The sequence below is a fragment of the Stegodyphus dumicola genome, chromosome 8, assembly GCF_044657685.1.
Source record: "Stegodyphus dumicola isolate Sdum_Otavi_A_Nest chromosome 8, ASM4465768v1".
NCBI lineage: Eukaryota > Metazoa > Arthropoda > Arachnida > Araneae > Eresidae > Stegodyphus > Stegodyphus dumicola.
In genome coordinates, this window is record NC_140775.1 from 23185558 (window position 1) to 23210435 (window position 24878).

The 24878-nt window shown below is 33.4% G+C and overlaps 1 protein-coding gene across 3 annotated transcripts in view; it reads right to left on the reverse strand.

The window, feature by feature from the left end:
• Positions 1-24878, reverse strand: part of LOC118192407 (uncharacterized) — a 122733-nt gene that overhangs the window by 26097 nt on the left and 71758 nt on the right. For 2 of the 3 annotated variants that reach the window (XR_015042501.1, XR_004758751.2), the window contains exon 2: positions 13135-13191. The exons of the other annotated variant lie outside the window; for it this stretch is intronic. The gene's annotated coding sequence lies outside the window, so the exon portion shown is untranslated. The remainder of the gene's footprint in view (positions 1-13134; positions 13192-24878) is intronic. 3 annotated transcript variants of the gene reach the window in all.

A 24878-nucleotide genomic window follows, 5' to 3' on the forward strand; every position in this document is an offset into this window, starting at 1 on the left:
TGCTGAGTTTAAAGAACGCGTTTAATTTAAGAATTAAATCATTTTAATTTAAAGTTTGAACATCTATTTAATCCGTTATCTAATTTTGAGTTTTCATAACAACATTTAACTTTGTGTTATATACCTTGAAGAAACGTGTTTACTGTATTTTCTGGATGTTACAAATAAATTAATAAAGCAGCAATTATTGTTAAATTATGAGGAGTCATGTAGCATTGTCGGCATAACGTATAAGACTGCAGAGCGCTGGATATATTTTTTTCGCGCTTTGTTTAGCAAAGACCGAATATTTGTATGGTTAAAGAGGTAGCAAAGTGAGGTTTGAGGAGAGTAAGAACTTAATGTTAGTTCTTCCTATTCTCAAACTTTATTTTCCTATTAGAGAGAGGTAAAAAATAAGTTACTTCTTACCTCAGTCGCTTTGAAAAACTAATTTTCGTTATTAAAGAACTTACCAGAAAATGAACGAAGAAACTGCAATGAAATTTTTAGCCCAATAAAATTATTTTTCTGTTTATAAATTCAAATTAAAGCAAGTTAAACCTCGTACAGACTAGTTTTTAACTGCGTCTGTAAAGTAAAATTTCGTTTGTTAAAAAAAAAAAAAAAATATTGTTACTTATTACTGCACAGCACTAAACATCATTCATTACTAATATAATAGTGTAACAGATCAAAAAGTATTTTTTTTCTTTTGCAGTTTCAAAGTATAGTTATTTCTATGCTAAGAACTATCGATGAATTTAATAGAATACTTTTATAACTTGATATTTCTGATTAGTGCCTCAGAGACGGGTAAGTGATTATATTGACCGATTGCCGTACAGAAGGGCTCAAGTTCGAATGCCATATAAGGCATGGATGTACATCATGCCCATCTGTTGATATGATAAATGTCTTCGTAAAAGATTTTCTGAGTTAACCTGTAACGTACATAATATTTGTGTTCAAAGATATTAGAAAAGTATCTAAAATAATGTTTACAAAATATATTATGTAGCAATTAGAATTTAATCGTAAACACACTTTCAATATGAAACTCAAAAACGGATGAAAACACGTGCCTATAACTTGTAAGAAAGTTCTCTGATCAATAGGCACTGTGAAACAACAACAAAAATTTGAAAATATTATTACTTAATATTTACAGCCAACATATACAAGACGAAATCCAGTGTAAGCATAACAATTAAATTTTCATATGCAGAATAGGTAATCCATAGAGTAAGATTTCGATTCTTATAACATGACTTGCATGTGGTACAAGGTTACTTTAATATTTTCAGATATGAGCTTCCATAAAAAGTAAGTACTGAAGATATCTGAGCAACAACATTCTCAGGAGATCTTCATATATCCCGGGACATTACGACTTGAACAGGGCATCCTTAAGATGTTGATTTACGATGTCCTCAGGATATCTGAAAATCAACATCCTGAGGAGATCTTCATATATCCCGGGACATTGAGACTTGAATAGGATATCCTCAGGATGTTGACTTAAGAAGTCCTCAGGATATCTGAGAATCAACATCCTCGGGATATCCTAAATGCTTCCCGGGAGATTGCGACTTAAATAGGATATCCTGAGGATGTCTTGTGTTATGGGGGAAGGGGAATTCGTGAATTTCATTTCTCATTTAACAAAATTGATAACTTAAGATCTCTGACTAAGATTTTCTTTTAAGAAAGCACACAGGATTATTTGTGCCAGACTTTTCCATCAGAATTAGCCCTATCTGTTCCATTCCTTATGACATTATATGCATTATTACGAAAGCAAATTATTTAAAATTTGCTTAACGGACACAAATTGAATTTTCCAGTTTGTGTCCATTACACTGATAATTCATTTACTCCATTTGAATTAAAGATTTAATAAAACGCTCTTCGAATCTTGAATTCAATAAATGTTACTATCCCTCTTCTGAGCTCGAGTCATGTAATTCCTTTCTGTTGTTTGACATTCTGGTCACATGCAATGAATCTAACTTAAGCACAACTGTATATTACAAACATTCCTCAGATTACCGAACGCCCTCATTTCAAGTTTTGCTAAGCAAAAGTTGGCACTTTTTTTAATTTATACATTTTTTTTTTTTTCCCACTCACAGTATGTTCCTCCAAGTCAACTCTTGATCAGAAATTTAACTATTCACGAGCGATTGCAACTCATACAGGTTTCTCATCCCACATTACTGACATCATTTTATCACACCACAATAGAAGTAAAAAAAAAAAAAAATTTGTTCTTTCGATCGGTTAAGAAGAATTCAATACCTATTCCGTTCTTTCTTCGATTAATTATAACATTGCATTAATATAAATTTAAATTTATTGTCTGTTTGATGGGAATTCTTGGGATATCTGTAATAGTCCTGGCTTATATGGTATATTAGTTATATAAAATGGTGTGGTGTAGTGTGGTGTATTTTAATTATGGCAAAGCACACTAGGGCAATCTGCCTAAGGGAAGGGATGCCTTCGTGGAGGACTTTCTAAGGGAAACTGGCTCGTATACACGTTACACATGGGGAAAACCACGAAAACACCCATGCAGCCAGCCCGTTCGCGGGATTCGAACCTCAAACCGAACTACCAGTGTTCAGCGACTTTACCGCTCGGCCGCTGGTGGGCCCAGATAAAATGAGTTTTGAAATTTAGCGTGAAAGTGCCTATGTTAAAAAAAATGAAATTCCCTAAATCATCCACTGTGTACCATTGTTTTATCTGGTCTCAAGAAGTCTCATAATCGCAAACAATAGTGGTGTCTATACAAAGAAGCAGGAGAGGGGCTGCCCACAAGGCTCTTGCGCGGGGCCCCTGCTTTGGATAATTACGTTCAATGCGCTACTGCAACTCAATTGGCCTGAGCACACCAAAGTAGTGGCGTATGACGATGATGCGGCACTGCTGGCCGTACGCGAGACGAACTGGAGAGGAACGGCTCCGCCAATTGCTCCAAATTCTATGACACGTGCCAAAAGCTGAAACTCGTTATCTCAGCCCAGAAATCTACGGCCACCAGCAATCTAACATCAAGCTAAAATGGGTAAGAGGCCACTCTGGGATCGCAGGCAATGAGATGGCAGATCAACTGGCCAATGAGGCAGCAATCAACAATAATGCACAAGCTGTCTCAGCACTAATCCCGCCGTCATTTTTAAAAAGACAACTAAGAGACATAGGGAATAAACAATGGCAACACGAATGGGAGAATGGAGATACCGGCAGAAGGACTTTCGAATTTTACCCTGTAGTAGATAAAGAACGCTTACAGGCCATACCCCCTTTAGTAAACTATATCACGGGGCATGGCCCTTTTCCCACCTTCTTTTATAAGCGTGCTATCTCCATGACAGAAGCGTGTGTGTGTGGGGAAATTGGCTCCCCCGACCACTACGTGTTCAACTGTAGCCTCACGACGAGCCATCACCTACCATATCCCACTACGGATATAGTACCTTACAAGAGGTTCATCATCAAACACGCACCTGCGATAAGAAATATATGTAAAATTATACAGCAGCTGAGCGCCCTAGGGCAGGATGACTGCCAACCAACATAGGAATAATAGCATACACAGCGCAATAATTCTATGTCTCTATTGTAACTTAGCAGGTGTTAAGTCTAAAATTGTAAATATGTAAGTGTATAAGTAACTGTGTAATGTAAGTAATGTAAGTAATAGTGTAATGTAAGTAATTTAATCAATGAGTGTAATACGTCGTACTATGTGTACTTTTAACATAACGTAATCGGTAATGTAGTCATTAGCGCGTGTAACGCGTGCCCCATGTGTATTATTTTAAGTAACGCATATATGATTATAAGGCAAAGTATGTGTGCCTATCTTGTTATATAGCATAATGTCATTTAAGAAGTAATAGCAATAATGTAAACTATAAGTAATCCAGTTATAAAGTAACTTAGCAAGTTCGCAATACAATTAGCTTAAAGTAGTATACAGTCAGGTTATAACTCTAATAAGTGTAGATTAATGTCATGCATTATGTATGTGTAATCTAATGTCATGTGAAGTGTAAAGTATGTATGTACTAATTCATTATGTATAAGTTTAATGTCATGTCATATATCATGTATGTAATGTTATGTTTCATGTATGCATTATGGCCTATGAACACCCAGGTCAACCATTAACATAAGAATCTGTACAGAACCAATGTCAAACTGGAATAGCCCCTGTATGGCCATGTAAACGTTTTCATGAAGGCTCAGTAACTCCCGGTTCGCCCTTGTGGGACCCCAGGGAGTTCTTGTATCTATATAGGGAGGGCGTGGGACATATGCCTGTTTACCTCCGTTAAACACCAGGCGTCCCAGTCCTCCGTCACCTGTCACCTGTTGATCGAGGAACTACACTTTCGACTTCTTTGTTATATGAATTATTCAAGTAAATTTGATCAGCATTCTGAAGGGTAGGAAATTTTTGAAATCTGATAATTTGTCATAGGTCCAAATCCCGGCAAACCTGAAAGCAGATAGCATTCGTGTGACTGCCTCAATCTAGCCTATTCAAAGACATCTTTTATAGATGAAGTTAATTCCCTGGAAGCTTTTGGCATGCATAAAGTCTTTGTATTTTAGTTAATGATCCATATTCTATTTTCCATTTATACTTTGCATTTAAAGAATTTAATTCTAAATTGTTTAGTTTACTTTTTTTATGAATGTATGTTTTAATCCCTTTAATCATGTTAGGGCTTTCGTTTCGCATCACTTGTTCAAAAATCTCTTGAAAACTTTGTATTCGTATCTAACAACATATTTGTGTTCATCTCATTTTTGTCTTTTCAGCTTATAAGGTATTTCCTCTCTCCCTTTTGCATGTGTTGGTGTTGTAAATGTAGCACACTCGGCACGTATTCGAGAGGTCTTGGTTCGAGTCCCGGCGAGAGCATTGCACATTTTTCACATATTCTGCTTCGAAAATAACTTAATGACTCTACAGTGGCGCCTGAACTAAAAGGTGGTGGATGATGATTCTTCACCACCAGGATTTGGCAATTGGGTCTCTTAAACCCCAGTCGCCCTTTAAAAAGGAGTAAGGTATTTTCTCTCTCCTTTCTGCTTGCCTTCGTGATGTAACGATTTGCACACTCGGCGCGTAATCGAGAGGTCCAGGTTCAAGTCTCGGCGCGAGCATAGCTCATTTTTTACATATCTTGCTTCAAAATAATACAAGCTGAGGAAAAAGAAATTCTTTGAGCTTCAAAGCTGCTGTGCGGTACATTTCATTTATGGTACACCAAATCTGGTTTCTTAATCTTGTGCTTTTTGCTATCGATCGACAATGGTAAAAAAATGTTTAAATTATGATATAGGGAAGAGTTTGATTCGTTGAATATTACACATGCGAAATACTTGAGACTAAAAGTTTATTTGAGTTCGAACTCTTTATTTCAGTTGTATGGTGCAATCAGTGCCTTGGAAATAAGATCCATCGTCTAGGAACAGAATTTATTTACGCTTCGTATGCATGAACATGAACATGAACATGAACATGTGGTAAACATGAACGTATTTTTTCGCGTTCTTTTTAATTTCATTGCGCATAAAACAATGTCAGTGCTTACAGAACCATCAGATTCCCTTATCTCAACCAATCATGGCTGTTGGCTGGATCACTACCGTCCTTGAGTCTGAACTTACAAGCCACGGTTAAGGAAAACATTTTTTAAAAATTTCCCGTACTAATATCTTTTAGTAGAAAATATACTGCGTTGTTAGTGCTACGAAAAAAAAGTCTTAAGGTATCTCTGTAGCTCATTAGCATTTTATTATTAACTGTCTGTGGGCGTCTTTGCGTGGGGAAATCGGGGTGAACGCGGAAAAGACACATTACAGCTGAACGACGCTGAAAACGACGCTTTTTCCCCTCAGGTATCTGATAACTATATACTGTGATCTTGTGTTCTAACTGCCATACATTAGCTAAGGTCAGGTGCGGAATTTTCCACTGAAAGTTCCAAGTTCCGGATTTTTGATTAGAGGTAGTCCACATGTAGTAGGCTGCTGAATAGTCTTAGATTCTCAACGATGTTTCTTCCCCAGTTGAAAGGATTTCTGTTACACAAACACACATGCACACATTATATGTGTGTGTGTGTGTGCAATAGACTGGCGCAATAACTGTAATAGATTCGGTAAAGAGAGGTATAGCTGTAATGGAACTGGAGATGATTTATTGCGTAGATGTATTGAAGACAGTGCAGACAGATGTGGCCGTAGATAAACATTACATAATTTTATTACTGGATATTTAATTTTTGAGATACATACTGTCATTCACACATCATCATGGGCGCAATATGCACACACAGTTTTGGAAGGTTATCACATCTTCAGGCAATGAACGATACAGAGACGAGCGGCGACGTGTTACATTGATGCAGCTAGTGGGGAAGTGCCTAGTTATTCAATAAGAAGGTTAACTTTATGAGAAAGATTTCGAGTTTAAGTTCCGAATCAGCTATGTCATTATCGTTATGTAAAGGACTTAATATTTATATGCAAGATGATTCAAAAACATCTGGCAAAATGTAAAGGGGGTGGAAATAAATAAATTTTTGGGATGCAATGGCCGGCTGAAATGGCCGGTTGAGATGATACATGGCGCTGTTGAGAGGTAGGTAAAAGCCATAAATCGTTGTTTCCCGTGCGAATTTTGAGCGGTATGCATTGCTACACGAAAGTAGTGTTGAACGATATGTACTGTAGTCATTAGGATTTTCGAAGATGGAGATATGGAAAAAGAACAATGGCCTCGCCGGGACTCGAACCTGAACCTCTCGAATACACGCCGAGTGAGCTACCGTTACACCAAGAATGCATGCAGAAAGGGGGGAGAAATTATCTTATATACTCCCCCTTTTAAAGTGCGACTGGGAATTAGGGGACCCAATCGCCAAATCCTGGCGGTGAAGAATCATCATCCTTCACCTTTTTTAGTTCGGGCGCCATTGTAGAGTTATTAGGGTTTCTGAAGCAGGAGACATGGTGAATGAGCAATGACCTCGCCGGGACTCGAATATGGACCTCTCGAATACGCGCCGAGTGTGATACGGTTACACCACGAAGGCGTGCAGAAAGGAGGAAGAAAATACCTTATAGTACTTTGACGGAACGTTGCACGGGCGTCCTTTTATATGGGATGCTCGGCGACGAACCTCCTGAGCTCGAAATGAACGGCATGCAGCCTGCCGTTCTTTCGCAGAAATAGCGTGCGTTTTAGTTTACTTGTCCTTAAAAGCCCCCTTCGCCCTGTCAAGACCGGTACTAAATGGAGTAACTATGCCTTTCGTAATGAAAGTCAATGTCGGGTGTTCTGGAACCAACCTTATAGTACGTTTTATAAAAAGGTTCATCTAGAATGGAGCAGTTAATTAAAAATGCATATCGACGAGCTCGTTCGCGTTTATATATCCAGTTTTATTCGAAATCGAAGCCAATTTAAGGCTGCTTGTTTAACCTCACTTTAAATTTTGCATTAGCATGTTTCTTTCCCATTTTAACATCCACGTACTTAAGTGTGAAAGTTAAAAATTTAATAAATCCTTTTGTATGCGATTATTATTATAATTGAAATTTTAATTTTAATATAGTAATTCACTACTATGAAATAAGGAAAATCTGTCTTTGTTATTAAGAAAGTCAAGTTCAGTAGTTCTTGCACCTTATGTTTAAAGGTTGTCGTATTTTCTCATTGTTATTGACTGCCTATTATGAAACACTAATGGGTGCTATTGAGGGTAGCAATTTACTAAGGACTATTTGTTTTCCTTTTAGTGTTTTATCTTGCTTGGTTGTATTGAGATAACTGCATATTTGTAATGTTTAAAGACTGAATATCCTCATCTAATCCCAGTGAAGCCATCAAGCAATAATTAGTGGCAGTGTCTGAACACAATTTTTGTAAAATGTCGTCTGACTGATGAAAAAAAATTCAAATGGAATTTTTCGTCTGGTTTAATGCATTCATATTATTATATACTACCTCGTGTTCAAACATGAAGCGATATGTGGTTCGTACAATCTACTACCTTCTGCCACTTTTTTTTTTTTTCCCCAAAGTAGCGTTAGCACAGAAGGGCTTAGTCTCTGTAATGCCCGCAGCCCGATGAAACAGAAGAAAAGGTGTTTAACTTGTGATAATTGAAAAATGGAAATTCATGGGATCGCGAAATCATGTTACATCATATCATAGGCTCGTGAAGACAGAGATTGAAAAATTTAAAGTAGCAGATCATCCTTAGAAATGGAAGAAGTCACGCTATTTTCTTTTTCTTCAATGAATAACGTTTTGTGATACAGCAGCCAAAGGTGCAAATATTTCTTTAAAAAAAGTCCTCTTGCTATAAAATTCTCACAGGACATTTTTATACTGTGAGATGCTTCAAACCAGGGAAGGAAAACTTCCACTAATTTAGTCATTTGTATTCAGCATCACTCTTGGAGACCAGACCAAGGAATTTCTTAAAGTAATCTACCAAAATTTGCTGTAATTCACAGCTATTGAAAAGAATAAAACACCTTTTTTCCCCTTGATTATATTAATATGATTCTGACAGTCTCGAAATGGCATTTTGAAAAAACGACGGTACCTAGAAACATCAAATTTGAATAATTTAATACATTTTGAATAAATTAACGTAATTCTCCATCCGAACATCTCTGCAAGCCCAAATTTTGAATTTCGAATTTTTTTATTGTCTGTTTCATGTTTTGCAAACTTTTAATTAAAGAATTTTTGATTAATGAACTCAACGATTTCAACGCGAACAATGGCAACACTGAACGGGAAAAAAAAAAACTTTTAGCTCTAGCGCGCGCGAGATCGTCTAACGAAAATTCTAAAGATATACTGTTTTTAAATACTTTTAGCCTAGAGGGACATTAGCCTAAATGGTCTTAACGTGCATGTGTGTAAATGGAGAAAAAAAGGCCTCTTTGGGCGTAATATTAAATCTGAAATCTTTCAGATTTTATTTATTTACTTATTTTTATTTTATTTAGTTATTCGTTTGTTTGCTTTATAAAGAAAAGTATAACTGTTCATGATGATTTTCGCTTTCCTAACTTTTAATCATCAACCTTTTTGATATTTCCAGGCTACTTTCTGTCTTATGAAAGAAACTCACCTTCGAAAACGTTTTGAGACTATTTTGAAAATTCTGGAAGTTCAGCAAGTATTCCAACATTTGACTACTATGAATTGCATCAGAAGAAAGTCACAGAAGCTTAAGCAGTCACAAAGTTATTTTCTTCAGGTCTCGATTTGTTATAAATTTAGTCCTAGAATTTGATAATTTAATTTATATGCTTAACGAGCACACAGAAATCTTAACTGAGGAAAACTGTCATTAATTAAAAAAAAAAAAAAAAAAAAAAAACTTTAAGTGATGATGTTCAGTACCTTAGGGACAAAATATGTGAAAAAGAAAACATCCCTTTCTTTCTAGACTTAATGGAATTCTAATCTAAAATTCGTGTCAAGCAAATCAAATATTTAATGCATTCATGTTATCAGATCAAAGGAATTTTTTTTTTCATTGGCGGGAGTCTCAATAGAAGCATTGTAACTTTCTTTTGAATGCCATTTTCAAATGAAAAAATATGAGGTGGAATTCATAATCCAGAAGTAGGGAAAGTCAGCAATTACAAGTTCGTGACTTTGGCCAACCGGCTTCAATGTCTCTCAGGTATCTGTTGGATCTCATTAAAGACCATTCTTGGGACTTTATTATCCGATGCAAATCATTTTCTATGATAACCATGTGCAACTTAAATTCGCGACACGAATGAAAGTAATCTCTCCAGACTACAGCTGAAAATAATTTAAACAATTCTTTTGTTCTGGACTCGGGCAGTAATAAGACGCAAAAATTTATGATAGTTTCTCTCTATCTATAACGGCTCGTTATTAAAACAGAAATCATAGCGAAGCAAATACAATGATGGTAACGAAGCTAATGTTGTCGATGAAGGTAAAACCCCAAATTTCGTTGAGAATACTAAATATGTTCAAACTGATAACGCGTATTTACTTTCAATTGTGTTTAAGTTAAATTCTACCTTTAAAAGTTTGATATGTTTGAGGATATAAAATCCTTGTGTTTAGATAATAAACAACAATCACCTACTAATGACCTATTAACACATCCTATCTTTTGGATTTTTAGAAGTATTGCGTTGTTCGGAAAGTAAATTCATTTTTTCCCAACAGAGGGTTTAATTGCATTTTTTCACAGCCAACTTCACACTTAAACCGCATAATCATTATATATTTTGACAAGTCATATGCCAAGGCTTTCTTGTGAAAAAGTTCGATATATTCTATACAGTAATTTTTGGTTGGTGCCCTTTCAAATACGAAAAGTAAAAAAGCAGCATTTTCGGCATGTTTTGCTTTCTTGCTATTGAAAAGGTAAGAATGCTGTTCAAGCAAGAAACAAATTATCCGATGTGTGTGGAGAAGATGTATTGACAGAACGCCAGTGCCAAAACTGATTTGAAAATTTTCAATCCGGTAATTTTGATCTTGAAGATGCACCTCGTTCTGGACGCTCAGTTGAAGCTAATGGAGAGCTTAAAACATGAAGAACACATATCTGAGCTCTGAGATTAAACTTAGACGTTTCAAATGACCATAAACGGTCGAATTCGATAAATTTAATCTCTCAGCGATCTCACGAGTTGTTATTCGCCGGTTTACATCAATTAATGCTTTTATTGTGTCTTCATCAGCTTCAACTGGCCTTCCAGAACGTGGTGCATCTTCAAGATCAAAATTGCGGGATCGAAATTTTGCAAACCCAGTTTTGGCATTAGCATTCTATCAATACATCTTCCCCATACACATCGGATAATTTGTTTCTTGCTTGAACAGCATTTGAATCTTTCCATAGTAAAAAAGCAAAGTATGCCGAAAATGCTGCTTTTCACTTTCCATATTGGAAAGGGCACCAACCAAAATCAGTCGAACTTTTTGACAAACAACCTTGGTTGTATCAGCTGTCAAAATATATAATGATTATACAAGTGTGAAGCTGTCTGTGAGGAAATACAATTAAGCCCTCTGTTGGAAAAAAAAAACGAAATTACTTTCCGAACAACTCATAAAAGCTGCTATATCTACCAAGCTATATAATGGAATTAGTGCAAATGTAAAAGCATTAAAATTTGAAATTTTCAAAGCAACTTTAAATTTCTATATCTAATTTTTCTTTCCTACGTACATCAAGAATTCGGCAAATAGACAGCTGTAAATTCAAGCAGATTTTAAATAAAGCTCTGGTAACTCCGAGGGTTAACTGATACAGATCCCTATCTTCATGGTGAAGGGAAAAACAATTGTATTGTACTTAATTTTATGTCGGAAGTGATTAAATTCTATATAGATGTACATCTATATTTTTGATTCTGAATTCATGTAGTTTTATTATTTCTCAAACGAAAGTACAGTAGTTATGAAATAAAAATTACATTGCAGACTTTTTCAGCAAAATATTTTTTCTGGAAAGAAAATATTCTAAAACGATATTTAATATAAACCACAATTATTGTTGTCCTGTTGTTGTCCATGTATGTCACGGAAGAATGATTGCCAGAACCTCAAGGAGGTTGTACTTTTACTTCCACCCGAGTTTTGAGAGACAACACCCCCAGGGAGGTCCGAGGGTCTCCCACCTCTTTTCCCTTCCACCAAACCACACGAGAGAACTTTCAGTTCGCCATATATTTAGAGTGCCCCCATACCGCAAAGATAGTGTACATTTACAAACATCCATACCTTCTCCGAGATTAGAACCCGAGCCCATCTATGCCACAGTAGGCTACCCTAACCACTATACCGTTTGAGCGGCATACAGCACACTTAACTAATATTCATTTATTACTATATTATAATGCCTTTCATTACTATGTTATAATATAGTAAGTAATTATCAGTTAAATAAAACTGCTAAATTATTTTCTTTTTTTCTTTGTATTAAAGGAATATATATAATATATATTTTATATATATTCCAGTTTATATTCCAGTTTCATTCAGTGATCAAGTTCGGCTAGCGTTAACATTTTATGTGGAATTAATTAATTAATTTATTTATCAGTTCATTCAAAACATAGCAGTTCTTTTACGCTATATAACAATTCTTCAAAGGAAATCTTCTCTTTCTGTGGTTATTAAAGCTGTTGCTGCAATTACTAGTTTCATCAGTGGAAGATTATTAATTTAGCTTTTAAATTATAGTAGAATTACAACAAACCAATTAAAATTTTGCTTGAGAAAAAGACTGACGTAAAATATGTTCACTATCCTCACGCTCGAAGCAAGAGGAAAAATTCTACCCTTTCTTTCCAAACTTAATGAAATTCTAATTTCAGGAAACGTTTTCATGAAAATGAGAAATTTAAAAATAATATACCTTTTCAGTTCTTAACATTTCGATTTTTATTGGCAATAAGATATATTTGTATTATCTATGAGATTAGTAATTGTTATATATATAAATATATATGAGAAGAGAAATTGTAGTTAGCTCGCGAAAAAGTTACCAAAAGCTCTGTGGCTCCAAGAAAAATCCAACATATGCATATTCAGTAGTTTTTACATGTTCGAATAAAAAACTATATGTTAAAAGCCAGAGTGGACCTCGAATTGAGCTAATTTACCTTTTTCCACTTTTTAATTTTTAATGTGTTTTTTAACTTGTTTCATCGATTGTTTTTTTTTACTGTGTTTTAATTTTTGCCTTTAACTTGTTCCATCGATTAGTATTTTACTGCGTTTTATAATTTACATTTTATTTCGCGTGTAGCCTAATTTATCACCTCATTCAATTTAATTAGTTTTTTAAAATTGTGTTAAAATTTCCGAAATTATTTAACATATAGTTTTTTATTCGAACTTGTAAAAACTACTGAATATGCATATGTTGGATTTTTCTTGAAGCCACAGCTTTTGGTAACTTTTTGGCGAGCTAACTACAATTTCTCTTCTCATTTCCTTAATTTTGCAGCACATTGCGCAAAAAAGTTTGACCAAAATTGGTCTTTTTTGTATAATTCTTACAACTTTACTTATAATAATATAAATATATAAGTATATACTTATTATGTGCCTTCGTTATAGAACTTGTTTGTAGTTAAATTATCATACACCATCATCTGCAACAAAAATGAAATAAATGAAAACAATTTTTTAAATAAATATATTCATGTTAATCATCTTTATGTTACTTTCTTTTTTCATCCTCTGCCCATTTTTTACTTCCTTGTACGAAATAAAGGAAGTGCTATAATCAGGAAAAATTTCGGGTATCATTTCAACAGAAATATTCATTTTGACAGTTTTCTGATATATTTGAACGATTTTTTGGGGGGCTTAATATCTGTACGTAGGGACAGATTAAAGTACTGTTTTTCTCCAAAACGGATTGTAAAATGGATTTTTAAGTGGATTCAAAAGGTATTTTTCGTGACATCTGTACGTATGTATGCATTATGCATGTATGTATGTATCTCTCGTAACTCAACGATTAGCCGTAGGACTTTGATGAAATTTTATATATGGCAGTGCTATAGTATTTAGTTGTGCAACTTCCTTTTTATTGCAATCGGCAGAATATTCCCTTACATATTCCCTTACATTCCCCTATACATATTCCCTTATCCGGCCTTCATTTTTCACAGTTGTAGGTCATAGTCATATATTTCCAATTAGAGAAGTGTTCTAATGACGAAAATATTCGTATTTTGGCAATGTCAAATAACGAAAAAATTAATTTTCGACAAATAACGAAATCCAACTTTTAATGTGGTCTCTAGGTTCTTGTACTTATATTTGGAAAAGTCATATACTCGTAATTAAAAAATAAATGTAGAAGTTTTGAGTCCCCTACTGCAAAAATTGACTGGGATATTTAATCTCAAAATTTGCAGTTTTTGATGTCATTTTCCATTTGCCTTGTGAAATCGGTTAATTAAGTTAAACTATAAAAAAGTTTAAATGAACTGCAGAAAAAAAATGTGTATAATTTTATAGGCCGTACAAGGAAATCCTGTTGTATCCGCATCAGCTTTTTAAAATTAAAAAAAAAAAAAAAAAAAAAAAAAACTCTTTATAAAATGTCAGCAGTTGAACATTACTCTGTTTATGAAGTGAAATGCCAAAAGAAATGCAACTGTGTAAGATTTTTTGCGATTTTATTTTACCAAAGTTGGGTTTGGAAAAAGTTGCAAATTATTTTGTGTTAACACGACGTATAGGATATGTAAAACTATATTTTTCATTATACATTTCTTTGGTTTACATATTATACATGTAAATGAATATTACTGATTGAAGAAACTAATACAGAATTTTCATGGCATTGCACATTTCACGTTAAAACGATACCAACTCAGGATATCTTTTAGTTGTTAACCTCGTATCATTTGCGTTAGACTGCAGTTTGAATTTATTTATTCATTTATTATTTAACTTTCTAGAATAATAGTAGTAGTAACTAGTAAGGATACAGTAGGTATTGTAAGGATACAATACCGAGGAAGGGGGTAATCATTGAATTAATTCTACAAGGAAACATACCAATAAATAAATAAATTAAAATAAAACAAAAAACAAAAAAATCTGAAGACTTTCAGATTTTACATTACGCCCAAAAGAACTTTTTTTTAACGTTTTCTATGTTACTTTTATTTATTAAATATCATGGGTTTCGCACTTAAACCATAAAATTCAATTCAATAGAAATATTGCAAAATAATTTTAGAGCATATCTTTAGAATTTCCGACATACAGTCTCGTGAGGTGCAGATAAAAATGTTTTTTCCCCGTACAGTGTTGCCATTGCTCGCTTGGAAATCGTTGTGTTTGTTAATCAAAAATTCGTTAAAGTGCTACAAAATATGAAATCGATAATAACACAAATTCAAAAAGTTGGGCTTCCAGATGCCCATGTTCGGGTGGAAACGTACGTTGTTTTATCACAATGGAAGAAACATGCATACATTTATACATATTCTTAATTATTTAATTTCTTTAAATAAACAGGGTGATAATATTTGGTGGCAACAAGTTGAAAAGTTAATTTATAGTGAATCAACACAAAATTCCAAAACGAAATTAATAGTCCTTCTGTGCTAACGCCCTAATAATATTTCAGCAGAAAAATAAATTACAAGAAAGTAAACTTTTAGAGGTTATTTATTTGGTTCTCCTAAGTTGAAAATAAAGAGCAAAATTCTTTATGCTTGTTTTATTTTTACTGCTTGTTTTTAGTTTCAGTAAAAATTTTCTGTTACTTGTGCAAATTTTAACGACTTCGAAAACAACATCACTGCAACTTCCACGAGTGCATTTTATATTATTTGAAAGGTAGAAGAAGCTTGTATAGAGAGTTGATACGTTTTCCATTTGTTAATTCCAACTATTGAAAAACGTTCAAATTTGAATGTTAATAAATGAAAACCAATTTCAAAAGATTAGGCGATTATATATTTCTTCAATTGTTGGTTGTAGGCATTTAGCTTCGTAATAAACCATCTAATAATGACTTTAAGACCGCAGCAATTTTGATCGCATGATCCATTTTAGTAAAAATATATGAAACTTAAATATTACAGTGGCTCTTTCTTAAGAGGTTAAGAGGGCTTCCAATTAGTAAATTATCTTGATATACTATTAAAACCATTTAGGGAGCACAGACGTCCGTCATATGCAAAAGGAATTGCAGAAAAGAGGGCTAAAATTATGTAATTTAAATCATTTTTGTTAGAAGAAGGATGTGAAAGAAAAGTGAGAATAGTAGTTAATAAAGAGTGAATTTCTTAAATATGAAATTACGGCATTTTTACATCTGGTAATCTGAATCTTGGTCTTTTTAAAAACATTGTCGCGTAGATGAAGGGATCGTACAAAAGAACAGGTAAGTACTTATGTCTAAACTCAAGACTTTTATTATTTCAAACTGAATGAAGAACATCAGTTGTATAACTGATGAATATGCTGGAACATTCCAGACTCGAAATGTCCTGGACTTAAAGAAACGGATTAATAAGAAGGGCATTTACATAAAAACCAATTACCAGGTATCTTGCCTTTGATAGGTTCCGAACCCGGGATCTTCGGGTTTCGAGTCCTGCGTCTTCTCCACTAACCTATGAGGAGCTCAGTCGAAAGGAGCAATTTTCGCTACTGAATGTTCTTCTAACGGAAAAGATACTAACATAAAAGGGCTATTAATTTCATTTTGGTATTTTGTGGCGTTTCACTTTTCAGCTTATTGCCACCAAATATTAGAGCCCTGCATCATGATTAAAGACATTACATGATGAAGAATATGTATGAATGTATGTACGTTTCTCGCACTGTGAAAAAAACAACGGTACCTAGAGACAACAAATAAGCGTAGTCCTCCATTCGAATATTAATATCTGGAAGCCCGAATTTGGAACGTGTATTATTATCTATTTCGTATTTTGCAAAATGTTAACGAATTTTTGATTAACAATTCAAAGCGAGCAATGGCAACACTGTACAGAAATAAAATTATTTTATCTTCAATGCGTGATACAGTGTATCAGAAATTATTTGGTATATTGCTGTTGAATTGAATTTTATGTGGTTTAAGTGTGAAGAACATGATATTTAATAAATAAAGGTAACACACAAAGCGTTAAAAAAAGACGCCCTTTCGGGCGTAATATAAAATCTGAAAGCTTTCAAATATTTTTCTTTTTAATATTTATAAACAATTCTCAAAGTATTTTAACTAATAATATATTTGCTATTTTTTATGATTATGAGGATGGTAATTTTTATTTAATTAATTTATTTATTGAAATGCAAGATAAAAAATTCGGCAGTACTTGAATAGTTCGCCATGGTTTCATTGACATGACCCATAATAATTTAAATTTGACGTATTTTTAATAAAGACTTTTGTAACTAAATTAGCCGTAGCCGTAATATGAAAGACCTTTTTATTTGACTCATTCCTTGTTACTATGATTCTAAGACCAACTATTCGAGAGCTATCTTTTTAAGCAAATCATATATTTCCCATAAATTGAAAGCAATCTATCGCTAAGTTTTAACAGTGGTTACTTAATAGAGTAGGTAAAGGGAATTAGATGACTTAATGCATGTTTATTGCCCATGCAATAAACACAATAGCGTGAACATTAACACTTGATAACACGCGTCACGCAACAAACGCCACTTCATAATCATACGAATAGAACTTTATGATACAATTAGCTTTCTGCACAGCCGGCATGCCATTGATTGAAAGCTGCTGGTAGTAGATTCTTCGGGGAGAAAGGTTCGAAGATAATCATTTGGGACTGGGAATATTATTATGAGTAAATAACCCGTTGTCATTATAAAATCAGTAATGTTTCTGCTATGGAAATGAACGCAACTTCTGTCATAGGATTGGACTGATCGGATATGCTAATAATGCATTACCGGTCGAGGTGACTGGGAAAGTGGACAGAACATAAATCATCTCCGCAGAGATATGCCGTAAATCTGCTTTGCAAGGGAGATGATGCTTTATACTTCGATTCGTTATTTGTTGCGGAATAAAAGGTGCCTGGATCTTCATATCACGCTTGCTTTATAGACTTGCCAACGAGGTAATAAAGCAGTTTCTAAACTTTATGATAGGTGTCCCAGAACATACCCCTTAATTCTCTGAAAATAGCTGAGAAAATTTATATTTGAACCGTGCAAAGAAATACAAACAAAAATAAAGTAGAATATGTGAATAGGATTTACTGCAATTCAATATCCAAATTAAAATGCAGATCTAGGAAGTTCTTGCAAATTAAAGTTAGAATTTTCATTTACTTCTTTTCCTGTGTTAAGAACTTAGATAAAATTCTCCCGATAATTTATAACAGCTCCTTAAGTCTTTTTTTTTTTTTTTTTTTTTTTTTTTTTCAATTTCTTCTTGATATTAATATGTTTGTAATAAATCTTTCCAAAATGCTTCATTTCAGAATTTTAATCCCCATCACATGATTCTTACATAAAGCTAAATGGCACATATATATTTCTGTAAAGACAAAAATTAAAGTAAAATCTTTTCCCAATTGGAATTACATGAACACAATAATTAAGTCAAAAAAGCGGTTTTTATGTTCCCCAATTGCAAAGTTAATTTAGTCTAACAATAGCTGTTTGTAATCTAATAGCTTAGATACCAATACATAAGTATATATAATGTATATTGATTATAATTATGTAATACAGTACCATGCATAATCTCTGCTCTAATCCCGTTGGTTTGTACCTTGGTGACATGGTCCCCTCCGCCTCTCATTTTTTTCCTGTTATCAGATGCAAATACAAGTACATGTATGTAAAATGTAAGATGTAATTGTTGCAGATTTACTCATCACAATAATATAATGCACAAGAATGAAACACAATAAAGCAATATGTAAGTTTAATTGTAAGCCTGTGTATTGTTTTATTGTAATGGTCTTCAAACTTCCGTGAGTCAAAATAAAATTAAAAAAAAAAAAAAAATCTGAAAGCTTTCAGATTTTATATTACACCCAAAGGGTCATTTTCTAAACATTTTGTGAGTTACCTATATTTATTAAATATCATGTTCTTTGCTCTTAAACCATAAAATTGAATTCAACAGAAATATCACTGAAAGTAAAAAACTTTTTTTTTTGGGGGGGGGGTACATTGTTGCCATTGCTCCCTTTGAAATCGTTGAGTTTTTTTTAATGAAAAATTCATTAAAATTTTATAAAATATGAAATAGATAATTTCCAAATTCTAAATATGGGCTTCCAGATGCCCATATTCGAGTGAAGGACTATGTTATTCAGAATTTGATGGCTCTAGGTACCGTTGTTTTTTCCCAGTGCGAGAAACACATATACGTTCACGAAGGTTCTTCATTATTTAATTTCTTTAGATATAATGCAGAGCTCTATTATTTCGTGGCAACAATTTGAAAGCGAAACACCGTTTTACTGAGGGCGACGCAAAATGCTAAAACGAAATTAATCAGCCCTTCTAGGCAAATTGCCCCCGTGGCCTAAAGCGAAAATTATGAAGCACTCAAAATAGCTCACTAGTGTGTATTAACTAAAAAATACAAAGATACATTTAGCTATGGTTTAGTTTTAAGACTTAACATGTTTTCATAATACAGGTATGTCAAAGAGAATGATGTGCAATGCTTTGCGAATTTCTCACACGGCTATACAAATTTCAATGCATTTCGGAACAATTTATTTGCGTGAAAATCTTTCTCAATGTATGTGGCAACAAAAAATATACAAACAAATTAAACTCAGAATTTGAAATGCGATTGCAGATACCATCAATACAGGTAAATCTTGACTGTTTAACGGAAAAAAGCAAACACACTCCTAACACTAAAATAATACAAGCGTAGCTGACGTCTGGAGCAGGAGTTAATGCTATTAATGAATAAATTACATTAATTATCTGTTAAAATTTTCCAATAAAAACGCAAAATTGTTTCTTTAGTTGTCTTTACGTAAAGTACCTATAACATAATGATTTACTTTAAATTAACATATATTTTTTATGAGATGGAGTTCCCCGAAAATACCTTATAGTTCTAGGGGTTCCGTGAGTCGACAAAGTTTGAAGACCACTGCTTTACTGTGTTTCATTGAAAAAGTTATGAAAAAAAAAAAAAAAAAAAACTGAAAGGTTTCAGATTATAAATTACGTCCAAAGGGGCGTTTTTTAAAATTTTGCGTATTACCTTTATTAAATAAATATCATATTCTTCGCACTTAAATCATAAAATTCAGTTCGATTCTGTAAAGAGCAATATCGCAAAATAGTTTTAAACTGAGCATATCTTTAGAATTTCCGATACAGAGTTTCGCGCGCTGGAGATAAAAATGCTTTTTCTGTACAACGTTGCCATTGCTCGCTTTGAAATCCTTGAGTTTGTTAATGAAAATTTCGTTAAAGTTTTACAAAATATGAAATATATAATAAAACAAATTCTAAATTTCAAATTTGGGCTTTCAGATGCCCATATTCGCAGTAGGATTACGTCATTCAAAATTGGAGGGCTCTAGGTACCGTTGTTTTGTCACAATGCGAGAAACATACATACATTTATGCAGATTCTTTATTATTTAATTTCTTCAAATATAATACAGGGCGATAATATTTGGTGGCAACAGTTTAAAAAGTGAAACGGACATTCGGAGTGATTCGACGCAAAATCGCAAAACGAAAAGTTTTCCCTCAGGGGCAAACCCCTTTGGACTAGAAAAGAGGATTTGGGAATACTTACGGCTACCTATTATTGGGACATAAAAAGCATGAGCACCATCATCATGTGTTTTATCACGTTTAAATTTTTATCACACATATGATTCTCTTGTATCGATGGTATTATATCTATCGGTGAATGAAAACATACAGTGGTTATTAGCAGTATCTTAGTGCAGTATAAATTACACTATGTATGTGGTGTGAAATACCCAAAAATGAATTTATACTGCATAAATAAAAAACTTCTCTTTTGGAAAGCGATTTCACAACAAAGGTTTCACAGTTATAATTAAAATCGTAATTATAATAATAGTCATTGCACTGAAATATATATTAGCTATGAATCCAGGAGGGAAAACCTGCATTCATAATTACACATCCTGTACGGACAAAACATTCCGTTTCGTAAAACTCGCCCATTTAGGCTATGAAAACCTAACATAGGCTACACCTTTTTCCCCGTAATGCTTAACTGTCTGGAAAAAAAAAATAATGGAAAAAAAAGCGTCTCTTGATAAGATGGGGCACAGAATGTCTCTTATGCTATTAGCAGTTATCTACAATTCTTGCCTCTAGCCAAAGCATTCGTTTGTCATTCTTCATTTTCCCCTTTATGACGAAATCATTGTCACATACTGCACGTTCAAAAGTTGTTTTAAATTTTGGGTCAAAATGGAAGTTTTTTCGTTTCAACAAATACTTCAAAAACAGGTTGTTTGGAATGCTTCCACGTTATCTTTTAGAAAAGTTTCTTCGCGAAACGTGCTTTTTTTAAATTTCGTAATGTATTGAAGTATCGAAATGTGTTTCTAAATGCATTGAACGTATTGAAGGCGGCATTTTAAATTTTAGAATGTCTTATTCGCGAAAATAAATATAAAATCAACGAGTGATTCTTTAAGATATTTTTCGAATTTTATAATACATATAGAGTACGGATTCTGTGTCCGGATTCTACTAGATGAAAGGAAAGAATTAATTGGAAGCTTTCCCAATAGAATTACATTATACGGGTGTTAAAGATTATTTTCGATAGTATAAAGTTACGTATTTAAAATATCATATTACTTTCCATGTCTGTATTCTCTAATACAAAAGTAACGGTCATAACCTAAGCTTGTTTTAAATAACACATTATTTTTATGTTAATTATTTTCTGCACCTTCTGTTTCTTCCGTCAGCTTTCACCAGAATACAAATTAGCTTACTTGAAAAAGCAAGCGCACTTTAGTTTATGGAAAGTGCTGTCGCTATCATGTAGTACAATGTATGAGCCTAAGATGACGAGCCTTCTACCTAGCCTGTGCATCTGGTGAGTGAACTGTGCATTTGCTTGTGTGCAGGGTAGAATCCCATTTAACTAGACATAGTTTCTTAGGTGAGCGTTACATTGTGTGTCATGCTTATTTAAATACATGAGTTCTTTAAACATGGAATGTACCCATGTTTATTATTTGTCAGTTTTAGGTGAATTACAAGATATAGTTTTAAATAAGCATTTGAATTAATTTTCTTTTTTACCTGGATATTTTATTAGACTTCGATAATTCGATTCGAAGAGAATAATTCATTAGTATCAGAAAAATTAAACAACTGCAAAGGTTTCATTTTTAAATAACATGTTACTTTTATCGTAATTCTATCCTGTACTTCTTTTTCTTCCGTCAGTTTCACCAGAAATGTAAATTAGTGTGTTTTAAAGGCAAAAGAATGTGTAAATTAAGAAGACAGAATTTGGCAATCTAGCTAATGAGCTGTATTCTCGTAATCCACGCGCCTGGTTAGCTTATGAGGTATTTCTCCCACTTCCCTAGCGTGCCTTCGTGGTGTAACGGTAGCACGCTCGGCCGGTATTCCAGAGGTCCGTGGTTCGATTCCCGGCGAAGGCGGTTGCATATTTTTCATCTTTTCTGCTTCCAATTAACCTAATGATTCTACAAGCTGTCCTGAGTTCAGTTAGTTTTCTGACGTTTGATAACATTCATGTCTACAGTTTTTGAATTAGCAGTCGGCTTGTTAAATATTTCATATTATTCTGTATTTAAAACTTGCTGTACTCCCAGCTTTCAATTAGCGGGGATTCAGTTATTAAATTTTTAGCTATAACTACAAGTTCATAATAAACAAACTTTGATTTTACTCTTGTTCCAATTAATTAATACGAAGGATTAAAGTAAAAAGCAAGGATAATGAGTCGTCTGCCGCCAAGTAATCTTAAACAAGCTTAAATGTAAAATAATATTTAACCTCGCGATAATACCCATCCGCGGACGAGTGGTTAAAGCTGCTAAACTCTGATAGTTCGGTCCGGGGTTCGAATCCCGGCAAACGGGCTGGGTGCATCGGCGTTTTCATAGTTTCCCGATGTGTAACGTGGATATGAGCCAGTTTCTCTGAAAATGTATGTTATGGAGCAACCTCTCTTCGGCGTAGTGCCTAATGGCGGAACACGTAATAAATTTTAAAAAAACTTAAAATAAGATTTAATATTTATTTATTGGGATGGAAATCTTAAAAATTGTTTAAACTTTAATAAATTGTTCAATCAGTAAAATTCCGATTTACCGGGCAACCTTCAGCATCGATACCTATCATTAATTCAAAATAACAATTTATCAGAGTCTGAAATGTTTCAGATTTTAACGGTCGCCCAAAAGGGTTTGTTAAGATTTTTTACACTCTCTCCGAGCTCTCAGTCTACGAGTCTGCTGTTACACTCGTTACTACTAAACGTTTTTTTTTAGGGGGGGGGGTATTTGTCTTTTTAGCTTTATTATTAAGTGTCATTTTCTTTGCTTTTATACAACATACAGTTCAACAACAAAACCACAAAATTTTTAAAATCTGCATAGCAGAATATGTTTAGAATTCACGACGCACTGTTAAGTAATGCCATACATTTTTATATTCTTTTCAGTCTTTCTTCAGTTCATCATATCAATATTCAGTTTTCCTAATAAATTTTTTTTATTGTGTTTTAATTTTTAACTTTTTATGAATTATTTTTTATTAAATATCACGTTTTCCGCACTTAATGTGTTCAACCATCTTAATCAATCTCCCAATTTTGATTTTTACATCTTCTTTTAAAACAAGGGTCGTGGTCAATGTTTCAAATGTATGTATAAAGTAAATTCTTTTGAATTTACCTTATACATATAAATAATAATTGCTTATTTCTAAAAAATGAGGTCTGAAAAGAGTTATAAACATAGAATTTCATTGCTGTGTGACGTATTTACAAAATGATACTGCAGTGGAAATGACGGTAGTGTTCCCTTTTAATTAAAATTATTTCATTTAATAGTCAATTAATTCTATGATGAAATGTATTTCCCAAGAGTCTTGAAATGCTTATTACCCTTAAAATGATGCAGTTAAAAACAGCAATTATGAAGAGTAGGGAAACTTATCAGATTTCACAATTACTATCTTCAATTACGGTATTTGGAAAGACGTAGTGTGTTTGAAATACACTGCGATGAAACAGCATCTGCTGCTTGCACTAGTCTATATTGAGATTATATTTCTGATATAAAGATCAAATTTCTTTTAATACTTTCTAAAATTACCTTTATTTTCGATAAATGTGTTTTTCACATTATTTCTCACTGTTGTTCTCCAAATAAACATAACTTATTGAGTAAAATTTAGCGGCTAATCTTTGGAATATGGTAACAGGTAGTTTGACGACATTTTGGTAAGGCGATAAAGGTTACTCTAATTTAAAGGTAAGCTAGGACTTTAGCAGTGTAGATGGATAAAGTCAAGAGTGTGCGCATTTTTGTGCAATTCTGGGATGTTTTTTTAAGTGAAAATAGGTCGACGTGTACATGGATACCGTGTATGTGCAATTCTTAAAAACGCGGCAAGCAGTTTGCAATTCTGCACTTTCTCCCAATTTCGCACCTAATCTTCGTCATGATTAAGCACTTTTGTTCCATAAAAGTTCTAGCATAAGCGTAATTCGGCTAGCAGATTGTTGGAAAAAAAATGTTGAGTTTAAAAAAAAAAAAAAAAAAAAAAAGCATGCCTTTATTTCGTGAAAACAAAATCGCGTCAAAAAAAAACAAAAAAAACTAGCAGTTGCTGTAGCAGGGTTGGTCGCCAAATTTTCGCCAAAAAATCGCGAAGTTTCCATAATCCAAAGATTAACCAATTTAGCTTTTCTACGTTATAAATTAAATGATAAGAACAAATGAAAATTAAATTTTAAATGCAGAGTTTTTTAATTTAAATTTTGAACATTAGCATATGAAAAGATGTCTTGTCTGGTCATTTCATTGCATTAGAAACGTGTGGGTGTTTCCATTTCTTTTCTTGCAAAATTTAGTCTTCCAGTTTTTCTTGCTGCATTATATTATCATACATTAAACAACGCTGTGAAGATATTCATCATCTGCGTGACTAGAAAGCACTGCCATTCCACGTGCTCCAAGATGAACATGAACTCCATATGTTGCTTAAGTTATCATGCACGAATCTTTAGTTCTAACTTATATTCAGAAGCTGCATATTGTCTTTACGTTTCAAGTTGAAACTATATGCTTTTTTAATT